Below are 12,474 nucleotides of genomic sequence, written 5' to 3'. Positions count from 1 at the left end.
AGGGAAAGAAGGAACGTATTAGTCAAACTCTTGCAATGCTCACAAGGTCACAGAATTAGAGGTGGAAAAGAGCTGAGAATTCATCTTCCTCAAACTTGCCAAGACCTAGAAATATTGGTTTCAGGAAAACTCCCATTGGTAGGTAGCACATGAATTAGAACTCAGATCGTTTGTGCTTTTGGGCTCTTTCAACTGTCCTATGTGATTTTTATATGTCACTGCAATATTTTCCTGGTGAATGTGGCAGTAATAAAAGTCCATAAGATCAGAGTCACGTATTGAATACTTTGCCTCCTACCAAATGACTATAATCAAAGCCCCAAGCGCTAAAGGAAGTCATAATACACACACGTTGTCTGTATCTGTCGCCAACCACTTAAATTGGTTCTATTTGCACTGGAGTAACCTTATTTCTATATCAGAGATTCGTGGCATTTAAAATTCTACCTGCAATTCTGTGCTGTTCTAAATGACTACTGCAAATTTCTTTCCTTCTACAGTGTACACACTCATATTATGAGTAATTAGGATAATTGGTTTTTCATAAACACCCTTTGACTTCATTAGATGGATAGAAAACACTGCACATCTCAAAGCATATCATGTTAATTTTGCCACTGTTTCTATACTTGGATCAGGTAAGACGGAACTTGCTATTTAAGAAGAGAGAACTAAAATAATGTATATCTGTCATACTTTAATAACACCTTCACCAGATGAGTGCCAAACATTTTATAAATATTTATATTATACTCAATATTACCACTAGTAAAGAATTACAAGTACATCTTTCTGACCTTAGTTTCTCCCAATGCAGTAAATAGCACTCCACAGCAGATGTGTAAATATCTATTTATCCAGAATAATTAACAAACTATGCTAATATAGTTTTAATCTAATTTTACTTTTTTATTACCTATAAACTCCTCAAAAGAGGTCAGGTTATCTTTAAAAAAAAAAAAAAAATGTAGGTTATTAAAACCCTGCACTTGTTCACAAGGGAAAAAGCCACTTCTTAATCATCAAAGGACCTGGCTTATTATTTCACTTATCTGGTCCATATCACTATAAAGTCACAAATGCTGATATGTTTTTTGTCTCCACAATATAAATAAAGAAACCAAAACTATCATGCTATACGGAAAAGGTTTTGGCATCAGCAAGACTGGGGTTTGAATTCCAACCCCCGCATTTACTAGCTTACCTGTAAAATAAGGAAAAACCATCCACTTTAAGAAGTTGTCGAAAGGATACACTGAGAGAATCTGTGGGAAATGCCTTACCAAAAAACTAACAGATTCAATAAACAGTAACTATTATGGCCCTAAAATCATAGGAAAAAGCAGCGGAAGAGCCACATCTAACAACAACTCCGTGGCCAAGCAGCCCCATGAAATCGTTGCTGGTTCCCCATGGGCTTCATCCATCAGTTAATCTGTATAAAGCTCCTTGTGTATGTCCTTCCCTGTTGCAGGGGTTAGAGACCCCTGAAGTCGTAGAAAACACAGCCTTGACCTCAAGGAATGTGAATTCTGGCTGTGGGTACAGTACTGTCATGAAATAACAGTGACTACAATTCACAATACATTCATGGGGTTCACAAAGTAAGAACTGACCTTTAGGAAGGTTTTGAGCATGACTGAGAGGATGAAAGTTGCACTAGAGGAAAGCTAATTGAGCCACAGTGTGAATGAAAGGCTGGATCTGAGGAAACCCATCAGAAAGATATGGCAGATGTCTGTGCGCAAGAGGACAAAGACCTTGACAGGAGTTAAGAGGATGAGCTAGAGAAGAAAGGAGAGAGAGGGCTTCACTCCCCGCTCCATTGTCCTCAGGCGCTCAGGCTCTGATTAGACCTCACGCTGGTCCCCTCGGCCAAAGTAAGCGGGGAGGTGGAGCCATCTGTCTACACACTGATCTCCAGGCAGCCTTCCAAGGAACCCTTCGCCACAGGGCCTTGCTTCCAGCTAAGCACCATGAACGAAGAGGTCTTAGGGGCTCTTATATAGCTGAGAATTTAAGTGATCCTTGTGAAACACATGTCTTTTAATAAGAATTCTAAAAAATAAAAAAAATAAAAAGAATAGTCAACAGCAATCCCAAGCAATATATTCCTAATGGTGATTTTAAGACACTCTTGTACACAAACGAGAGATATTTTCGAAGAGAGGATTTTTCTGGGGGCCCCTCACACTCACGTACTTTTGTTCCTGGACTGATTCTGATCCTCTGCCCTGGTGCCTGGTAACCGCGGTGACAGTGTATAGCTGGTAGCCGCAAAGATCCACGCCCATCAGTCACCTCTGCCATCCATTTTAAACTACTTTGGACTTCCTAAATATTTACTGGAAAGCGCCTGTGCTTGAACTAAGCTGGGGGAAGAAAAGAGGGCTAAACTATAGAAAAAATCTACCAGTACGAAATCCACCACACAATTTCAAAGATTCCACTCATCTAATTGTTGCATCAAGTCCCAGCACAGAGTTTTCAGTCACAAAGTTGTCTCTTGAGAGACAGAATTATCAAGAATGATAAAATCTGTGCATCTTCTCTTTTGTGGTTGGCTCAGTTTAGACGTTATCATCTCCCCATTGGGCCCGAATAGCTTTATTGGTGGGAATGCTTCAGCAGGCACTTTTCTCTCCCGTTTCTGCTTCTCTCATTATCTTCCTACTAAAGAAGAATGCTCCTAGAAGTCAGCAGAGGAGATATCCTCTGCTGTATTAGTTCATACAACAGGCAGTTTGCAGATAGCGAAAACTGCGTGAAAGGAGAAACTCTTAATGATTTGCTGAGTTAACCTGTATCACCATTGATGAAAACTGGGATATCTCCCCAACACTCTCATTAAGTAAGACAAACCACTCTGTGGTGGTCCCTTGCCTAAAGCAACGGGACTGATTTTTAAATTTGGTAATCAATAAAAACTAGCACCAAAATCCTTTATTAGCAAATATACGTGGGGTCTATTCACCCCCTCTGGTGAATAAGCTTCTTTTCAAAGTATTTTTAAGACTGTATCCTGCTCTCTTCTATAAGCCTGCAATCCACCCACTTGGGGGAAAGTAGTATTTATTCAGGAAGAGAATCAGGCTGGTTGCCTTTAGTGAGGCAATTGTCTACATGGTACTATTGTGAAGCAGTGTTTATGCTTGAGTTCTTGCAAATAGACTGTAGTTAGAGCTCCTAAGTTGTTCAGTGAAAACAAAAAATATGTCTCTTGAGATGTTCCCCCAAATGTTCCTCACTCCTTTCAGAGGATGTATATTTCCTCAGTCTTTCTCGCCTTACCAGAGCAAAGTTCAGCTGCAACAGGAGGACAGGCATTAATTGACCCAGTTATTGTTGCGTCCCTGAGTGTTAAGGTGACCTCAGCGACAAAAGGGTATTTGGGTTAGAAAGCTCATAAAAAGGGCAGAAGAGAGCCTTGAAAGGATCTTACTACCGCTTTCCCATGCTTGGGAAACAGACCCTTTGTCAGAATTTTTAGCAATAGCCACATCCCAGGAACCCCTGACCCTGGGAGGTGGCCATTATATGATTTATCATGACATGGATTTGGACATGCCACGCATTGCTCACATCATGTCTCTGAGAAGAATAACTCAAACTAAATCCCTTGCAGTAAGTTTCCCAGATTTTATCTACATGGGGTACGAAGAACAGCCCCAAAAGACACTCACCACTCTATTATTCCTCCTCCACCTAATTCCACAGTGTGAAAGTGGACCTGCACTGGTCAATTTGTATTAAACATCGCCCTCCCTCAATGATTCATTCCTGCTTTAAATTCAAAGGCTGTGGGTAAGAGTCACACGTGAATTGTTGTTCTTATTATAGGAGCGTCAGAAAAATAGTTGAAGGACTTGGGGTTACAAAAGGCTTCATATGGCTTCTATTCCGAGTATCAGATAGACTACAGAGGGCAAAATAATGCTTTTTCTGTGGATAAATAAATTTAACCTAGAGCAGAGTTTCTCAACGTTGTCACTATTGGGCTGGATACTCCTGTTGCGTGGAGCTGCCCTGTGCATTGCAGGATGTTTAGCAGCCTCACTGGTCCCTCCCCACTGGACTACATGCCAACAGCACCCTAAACTGTGACATCCCATAATGTTCCTATACACTGCCAAATTACAAAGTTATCCCCCTTTCCCTCTGACAATCACTGATTTAGAGCAGGGCACATTCAGGGCCAACATAAGGAAGAGTTATTAGAAACGATACGATAGCCCTGAAGGAGAGGATGTAAGGAAATGAGTCCTCGGTCACTGGAGTTTATTCAAAGAAAAGCTGGCCCGTAACTGAGGAGACCGAAGCAACATATTAGTATCTGAACTATGTTGCATTTAAGGGCATTTCTTCATTTTATAATTATACGTCGCTCAAGCAAAATACTCTATTAGGATGAGTGATTATAAAGGCAGTGTCTAAAACACGAAGCAAAATAAATTACAGACTCTCTTCCATCAGGATTAATTTGAAGAAGTCCAATCAATTGTTACTTCAGTTGATTATGGTAGTTATTTGTGTGAATTTGGTGAATCAAGCATCTCGACTGTGTACTAATTACAACTAGGGCACTCATAAAATCATTTTTCATCAGAAAAGAAGCATTTATTAAGCTTATATATTTTAGGTTCAGCAAGAACACTATTATGTAGACTCTAGGTAATGTGAAACAGAGAGCATGCAAAATAAAATTTATAAATATTATTACAAAACAAACTTAGGATTACCAAAGGGGAAAGGGGGGCAGGGATAAGTTAGGAGTTTGGGATTAACAGAGACGCACTACTATATATAAAATAGAGAAACAACGAGGATCTACTGTATAGCACAGGGAACTATATTAATATCTTGTAATAGCCTACAAGGGACAAGAATCTGAGAAAGAATATCACTTTGCTGTACACCTGAAACATTGTAAATCAACTATACTTGAATAAAAAAATTTATAAATAGTAGACATCTTATAAGCCCCTGAGGCATCTATAAGCAAATGAGGAAATATCAAATCCATACATAAAACAGGTACAAGTGTAAGACCGGAGAATCAGCTGACGACATAAGTCCTAGGAGACCAGAGAGAATGATAGAATGAGCAGAAAGGAACGGAGGTGAAGAGGAAAAAGTCTTTTAGATCCATGCAAACAGAAAGCCTGCCTTTGAAGTGTCCCTGGAAAGCTGCTTTCTCGTCTACCGATGTATACCACCTGCTCATTCTTTCCTAAAAAGGAGACCAGTGTTTCTTCCACCTGGAGTGCACTGTCCCTCAGCTGTCTGTAGGCCTTGCCAAATCCCTCTCTCCTTCAGTTCTCAGCTCAAACCGTATCCCTTTTGAGAAACGTTGCCCAAGCGCCCACGACCTAAGCACACACTTCCATTACTAGCTTATTAACCATCATTATTCCTTTGCACATCTATTTTCCCACCTAATGAGAAGCTACTTGAGTTTGGGAACCACATCTTTTGTCTTTGTGTTGAGGGCACCGAAGACAATGCCCCTACCAGGTTGAGAGTAAATGCTTTCTGAACGAATTGAAAGAACTAACAGAATGATATGCTGCTGCATGCCCAGAAGGCCTCCGTAAATGAATCTTTAGGGATGGGTGTTGCAGATCACACCTGTTGCAGATCACACGTGGGTTGCAGATCACAGCCACGACCTACCTGTTCTAGATCAGTCTAGAAGACCGTAAATGAAAAATCAGCATTTTCCTACAACAGAAAACTGTGTTTGATACGAAAGCCAGATGACGTAGCAAAGTGAGCTTGTGGGACAAAAGTCCCCCCACCCTCCCCACCTCCACTGCCTACGCGCGTGCCACAAAAGGTGCTTTGATCTGAGAGTAGAAAGGGTTCCACTCCACTTGTCCTTAGACTAACTATTCCCAGAGACAACTACCCGAGACTCAGCATAGCTGGGCACCCAGGGCCATTCCAGATTAGGTTAGAGCCCCATCCTTACTCTAATCAAGCTCTCTGCAGTCTCTCCACATAAAGAGTATGCAGAGTGTCGACTAGGCCAGATACCACGCTTGGAGCTAACACAAAAGAGAAGGAAACATGATCCTGTGCTAAAGAAGAGTAGGGTGACAGCATTAGAAATCCATTTACCAATCTATCTTTAGTGTCTCTATCACTAGAAAAGTAAAACTGAGAGCTGCCTTTAATGAGTTTAATATTGCAAATACAACAATCACAGCACGGATACAACTACACATTTTTACCACGCCTTCTTAAAAAAGTCAGCTCAGGGACTACAACTCCGGATGCAACCTCTCTCCTCATGTCTAAGACTGAGATATGAGTAGTACCTCTTTTACTGGGCTATTGCATGAATTAAATGAGAAAATACATGAAAAACAGTTAAAAAAAGAAATAAATAAATAGTGGTCCACACATAATGAGAATTAAACATTTTAGATTTTAGTAGATATTATCTGTTAGCTTTTTTAACTTTTAACTTCTGCAGTGCAAGAGGAGTAGCTCCAAGAGGAATTGAGGTTCATGAAGGTCAAACACCAAGTTCAAGCTTCCACCACTTTACAACATTAAAATCCGGAGAGCTTGCCTCCGACCCTGCCTCACCCCCTCACGTAGTCTAAGCTTCAGAGAAACCCGACTCAACGGTTATCTCTGATAGAATCTTTTATTTCCTTCCCAGACTTTTCGGGCAAAAGCAAATCTCACCGAGCTGCTGTTTTGAAAACTCTTTCCATTGCTCCTGCTCTCCTTCTCCAAAAGAGGGCAAAGCTGTGCAAGGACTTTATCACAGAGAGAGAGGCAACAGCAAGAGAAATTCAAAAACGCTTTTGTTCAGCTGCCTGGCACAGGGAGATCAGCTCGGCGCTTTGCGACCACCTACAGCAGTGGGATAGGGAGGGTGGGAGGGAGACGCAAGAGGGAGGGGATGTGGGGATGTATGTATACGTGTAGCTGATTCACTTTGTTATACGGCAGAAACCGACACCACACTGTAGAGCAGTTACACTCCAATAAAGACGTTAAAAAAATAAAATTAAATTCAAAAATTAAAAATACAATAGCTAAGGGGGAAAAAAAAATGTTTCTGTCAACACTGTTTCATTGTAGAAGTTTCTCGCCAGACGTAATTAGCTAAGATGCACTATTTCTTCTCCTTTGCTCTGGAGTTAATTTATTCCTTAATTAATTCTCCTTCTGTCATGTGTTTATTTGGAAACTACTCGTGAAAAACAAGAGGTTACTCTGAGGACTACTGTCCACAGGGCAATAGAATGGCCCATGGCTGAGAACCAGCTGCTGTGGTGGTCACACATCTGTGATGGAGGTCATGAGATGAAAATCAAGGGACACAGGCATGCCTGAAAGATCAGCAAGTGTTTTATAATATGATTACAGATTAATCAGTAAGCTCATCGACGTAGGACTGCTGACACGTTCAGTTCAAACAAAGTTGTGATTTTGCTTTAACGATACAAAGTTCTCTTTCCGAATCACCATTAAATATGTGTCTTTTTAATGGAGCAATATGTACAAGGCTCAGTATTTCAATATGCAAAGAGCCAACACTTAGCAGTTTATAATAATTAAAGTCCATTGATTTAATGTAATAGAAGTGCTTTTACTGGTCTGAGAAAAATGCAGTTGAAAACTTACAGAGTATTTTTCCAATTAGTGGACTTGGAAAATCTAAGAATATGTTCCCAAAACACCTGCAGTTAAACTCTAAGTAAACGTTGCTACTCCAGGCGGGATAGCAGTGGGACTTTGAACACTAAAATTGTGCTGTCGCTATTTTTGACATCACCACCTGGTATATTATGGAAATCCCTCTGTTACTAGTGACAAAGTCTTGATTCATGCCAGCTCCTTGACTTTACACTCCCGCAGAGGGAACTGTAACACAGGGAAAAATACAATAGGAAGAACACCTTCAAAAATTACGTTCGAAACACAGACCAGATTTCCTTGCCAAGCGGTCAGAACGGCAAAGCATCCTGAGACACTCGCCATCACTTAATAGGGTCGAATTTGCAGGGCACACATCCCAGGGGCTAGCCGGCCCCTCCCAAGCACTGCGTGTCCAATTTGGGTAGCTGCCATTAGGTTCACAAGGAGGCCTCAGAGAATACAAACCATGCAGTTAAGCTCTCCCAGTGTGGAAAACAGATGTGATGGAATACATAATCTACAATTTGTTCAGAATTTTTCGACAAAAAAGTAACTTTCCATCGAAATTAAACCACCATGTGCATTAAGCACATATTACCTATGTTGACACAGTAGTTTTAAGGAATATTGTTTATACAAGATTTAAAGAAATGCGACAATAAATACAGGTTGGTGCCATCCAGTGGATTTCAACTGTTATCAAAGTTTACTTACCTGACTCTCAGTTTTTGTTTCTACCTTGAAGAAAGGCTTCATGCTCTTTTTTCTGAGATGCTTCCAGGAATTTAAAAGTTCGTTGGCCTTTTTACAGGCTCCAACGACGAAAATTATTTATGACCTGCTTCTTTCCAAGAAGAATTCAAGGTGACCTGTAATGACACAAACAGGAGAACAAATTAAGACATGAGTGCTTGAGTAATTACCACCAACCAAATAAATGGTGTTAAGTGGACCCAAATTTTATCTAAACCTCTGATCTTGTCCTATTATTAACTGACTCACTGTTATTGGGATTACAAGGTCCCTGGCCTTCAAGAACTCACAGCCTGAGTCAGAGTGAATATGTCGTCCATCTGATTACCCTTCCCTGACTCTTTCTTTTCAAGTTGGATGTCATCCACTGTGGCCTTTTTAGAACATGATTGTGGTCATGTCATTCCCTTAATTAAAAATTTTAATGTCTTTTTTATCTCTTAAAGAAGAAAAATTCCAATTCTTTAGCATAGCGTATGAAAAACTTAGCAGGGCAGCCACAGTCCTTCTATTCTTCCTCACCCTGCTAATCCCTTCAGGGCACTGGGTACCCTGATAATATTGAACCATTTGCTGCTCTTAAAGCAAAAGTGCATTTGCCCATCTCTGTCTTTGTGCTCTTTTTTCTGCCTGAAAACTTCCTCTCCCTTCCTCTGCCTGATAACTGTTCACTTTCTCTTCAAGATCAAGTCTAAATGTTACCTCTACATGGGAGGCTGCCATGACTCACCTGAACGTGCTCCTTCACCTGTGTTTTAGTATAAGTATGTGTACACTTATCTCAAAATTTTATCCTTGTTATGTTTCTTTGTCCCCAAGAGACTATAACTTCCTAGGAGAGAGTGGGGATACATTACTCAGCTTAGGACAACCTAAATTTGAGAATAGCACCTTGTATAATGAGCACTGATTGAAGTTTGCTGAATGAATGACTGCTGGCTTAGCCATTCTCATGACCTCCAACACTTTTTCAACATTAACTGTGTGCTAGCCAGTAAGTTAAGTGCTTCACATGTGTTATCACTTAATCCTTAAATAAATTCATAACCCAGAGACTACTTAATCCCTTTTTACAGATGAGAAAACTGAAGCTTAAGGAATTAAAATAACTTGCCTAAATTCATGCAGCTAGTGAGAGAAGGGGCTGGTTTGATTCCAGTCTTATGCACTGAATGGTTACACTACTTGCTTTTGTACCTGCCAGTTCTGTTGAAGTAATGGACAGTTAACAGGAAAACCATGAATGACACAGTTCTATTTGCTACAAATAATATGGTATATAGCCCTCTGCCCTAAATTATTGCAAAGGACCTCAGAAATAAATACTAATCATTTTTTTTTTTTAATTAAGCTACAGCCCTTAGCTCTTCCCACGCTTACCCAACAGCTTTTGGACCTTGGTTAACAGTCAAAAAGGATAGGAGTGCCTTTTTATTGATAGGACTAAATTTATCATATTGTGTTATACAAGTGACTTCAGGGCCACAGAAAAATATGGATTAGTTAACTGTGGCTCTGTTGAATCCTCAAGAGGCATTGTCCAAAATCAACATCCAAGGCACTAAAGGATGCGTTTTTAACAGGTCTGTTGGGGTCAAGTTATCCCTGGAGTCATTGTTTCTCAGGTGTCGCTGGCAAACAGTAATGCACGCTGGACCAGATATGCCACAGACCTTCTGATCTTACTGTCAGAGACTGCAATTCAAGCCAGTTCAGTTCCATGATTTCTCTTGAAAGTTAATTCATGGGGGGAAAAGGAGCAAAGAGCAGATACAGGCTGATTCAGTGGGCAAAATACCATCTCGTTCCTATTCTAAGTACCTGCTAAGTCTAGCTGGAAGCAAAGTCATTTCTGAGATGGTGCCTTGTTAGTAAGGGAGAAAGACAGACGCTTGTCGAACGTGCATTTCTTACGATGAGAAACCTGACATGTCTGATGAGGCCAGTCTCCCAGAAAAACGTGATCCAAGGGAACCTACATGGTCTGCATAGCAGTTCAGCCTCAGTGATAAGCGATGAGAACACCAAAATGGCTAACCTTGCTATTCATAAATTCCTTTGTCACAAAGGAAGAAAATGAAAGTGTCTGCCTATCTCAGTTGCAAACCACAGGTGTTGAGTGCAAATATTTCAGGAAAGGGAGGGATAGAAATCAGGGTTACTGAAAGCCATTTATGAAGGTTTCTGCCATGACTAAGGAGTCCTTTGTCTGGAACATCCCTGCAAAATCATCAGGACTGAGTCATACCATTAATGTGAATCGCAGTGTAAATCTTTGACTAGAGCATTTTTTGTGCTCATGGCATGTAAGAATCAGTGGCTTCTGCAGATTAAACTGAGAAAACTGGCATTTGCTACCCTCCATTACATGATTTCCTAAATCCAGATTAATCTCTGACCTTCAAACATGGGCTCCAGTCAACTCTTTTCATGTAAAATATTCCCAGATGTGCTGTAGGCAGTGTGGTCAAAAAAAAAAAAAGTGACTAATCCTTTCTGCAGTAACAATATGATCAGCATCCTTTATGGGCAGATAACTCATGTGATGGGAACAGCTTGAATTCCTCAGGCAGTTTCTCAACAACACATCACCTCCAGTTTCAGTTTAAAATCCAAGCCAATCTGGGATTTTGTACAGCTAACAGTGCCACTTGATCGATCTGAACAGGAGGGTCACTGAGGTCTCTTCCCATCACAACTTTTAGAACTGGCTTTATGTAATAACATGGGTTATAAGGTAGCAGATGGTTTAAAGTACAGCACTTTTCCAGGCTTATATATAATCACTTAATTAAAAGAATGAAACAAAGCAATCAGCACTGCATGTGTGACAAAACAATTAAAGGTGTAGGCTTATTCTTAGAAAACAGCCCCAAAGCGATATGGGAATAGCATCGAATGCAAAGGCAAACCCATGGAGGTTATTATCAAGTCTCCTAATTCCCAGGACAGCAGCAACGGCTTATTTTTCAAATGTATACAGTTCAGCTTTGCAGATAGCACGTTTCTTGGACGATCACTTTAGTGGGAAACTTATTTCTACTGGACACTAGACGTACATACACCTTTTTGTCTTCTGCTGAAAAAAAAAAAATGTTTGGCACTGTGTCACCACAGAAGGCATGTTTAAAATGGATACATCATGGATAACCTGAATGGGAAGAGTGACCACAGGATGTGGGAGTTCACAGGTGACTCTGAAATTTCCAATTCATGTTCCCTTTTTCCACAACCTCAAAGAATAGACTACCCCAGCTCTTTCCCATAGTTTACATTCTTTTTTTCCCATGATCGAAGCATCACTGAAATGAAGCATGATACCTGGAATTCTAAAGAGTCCCTGTGAGGGCTTCCCTGGTGGCACAGTGGTTGAGAGTCCGCCTGCCGATGCAGGGGACACGGGTTCGTGCCCTGGTCTGGGAAGATCCCACATGCCGCGGAGCAGCTGGGCCCGTGAGCCATGGCCTCTGAGCCTGCGCGTCCGGAGCCTGTGCTCCACAACGGGTGAGGCCGCAACAGTGAGAGGCCCGCAAAAAAAAAAAAAGAGTCCCTGTGACTTGCTAAAAAATGTCGGGAGAAGTAAAACTCCCAAATAAATTGGTCTCTAACTCAAAATTCCCAACAGTGAATAAGGATGGTTTGGATGCCTACAGTAGCATCACTTCACAGCTGGCTATTGATTATGGGAAAGACATTCCCAAGAAAGAATAAGAACTGAGCAACTGATGTGAGCGCTGAATGTCTGGCTGCTTATGTATCTTGTACATAACGCATTTGTCTCCAGAAAAACCTTACCTTATCAGCAGAGCTTAGTAAGCATTCATTTGATGAAGTCTTCCCTTAGGTATATGTTTACATGATTCCTACTTTAGGTTTATGTGATTTGAGGACTAAGGCTCCATGGTAAGACCTTAGTCTGTCTTCCTTAAGACAAAAAGGCACCTTTGTAGCTCAGAGGAAATTGGTGCAATGGCCAGATCCAGTTGGCATTGCATATTGACTTCCTTTTGTATATTCCTAGTTAGTTACACAGAGATAATTTGGAGAAATCGGTTTTAATGG

At 40.8% G+C, this 12,474-nt stretch overlaps 1 protein-coding gene across 3 annotated transcripts in view; it reads left to right on the top strand.

Moving 5' to 3' along the window:
• GRM3 (glutamate metabotropic receptor 3) overlaps nucleotides 1–12,474 on the top strand; it is a 236,365-nt gene that overhangs the window by 131,563 nt on the left and 92,328 nt on the right. The window lies entirely within an intron of this gene.

The sequence above is a fragment of the Lipotes vexillifer genome, unplaced genomic scaffold (genome assembly GCF_000442215.2).
Source record: "Lipotes vexillifer unplaced genomic scaffold, Lipotes_vexillifer_v1.1 scaffold474, whole genome shotgun sequence".
NCBI classification, from domain to species: Eukaryota; Metazoa; Chordata; class Mammalia; order Artiodactyla; family Lipotidae; genus Lipotes; species Lipotes vexillifer.
This window is presented reverse-complemented; position numbering and strand designations above follow the sequence as displayed.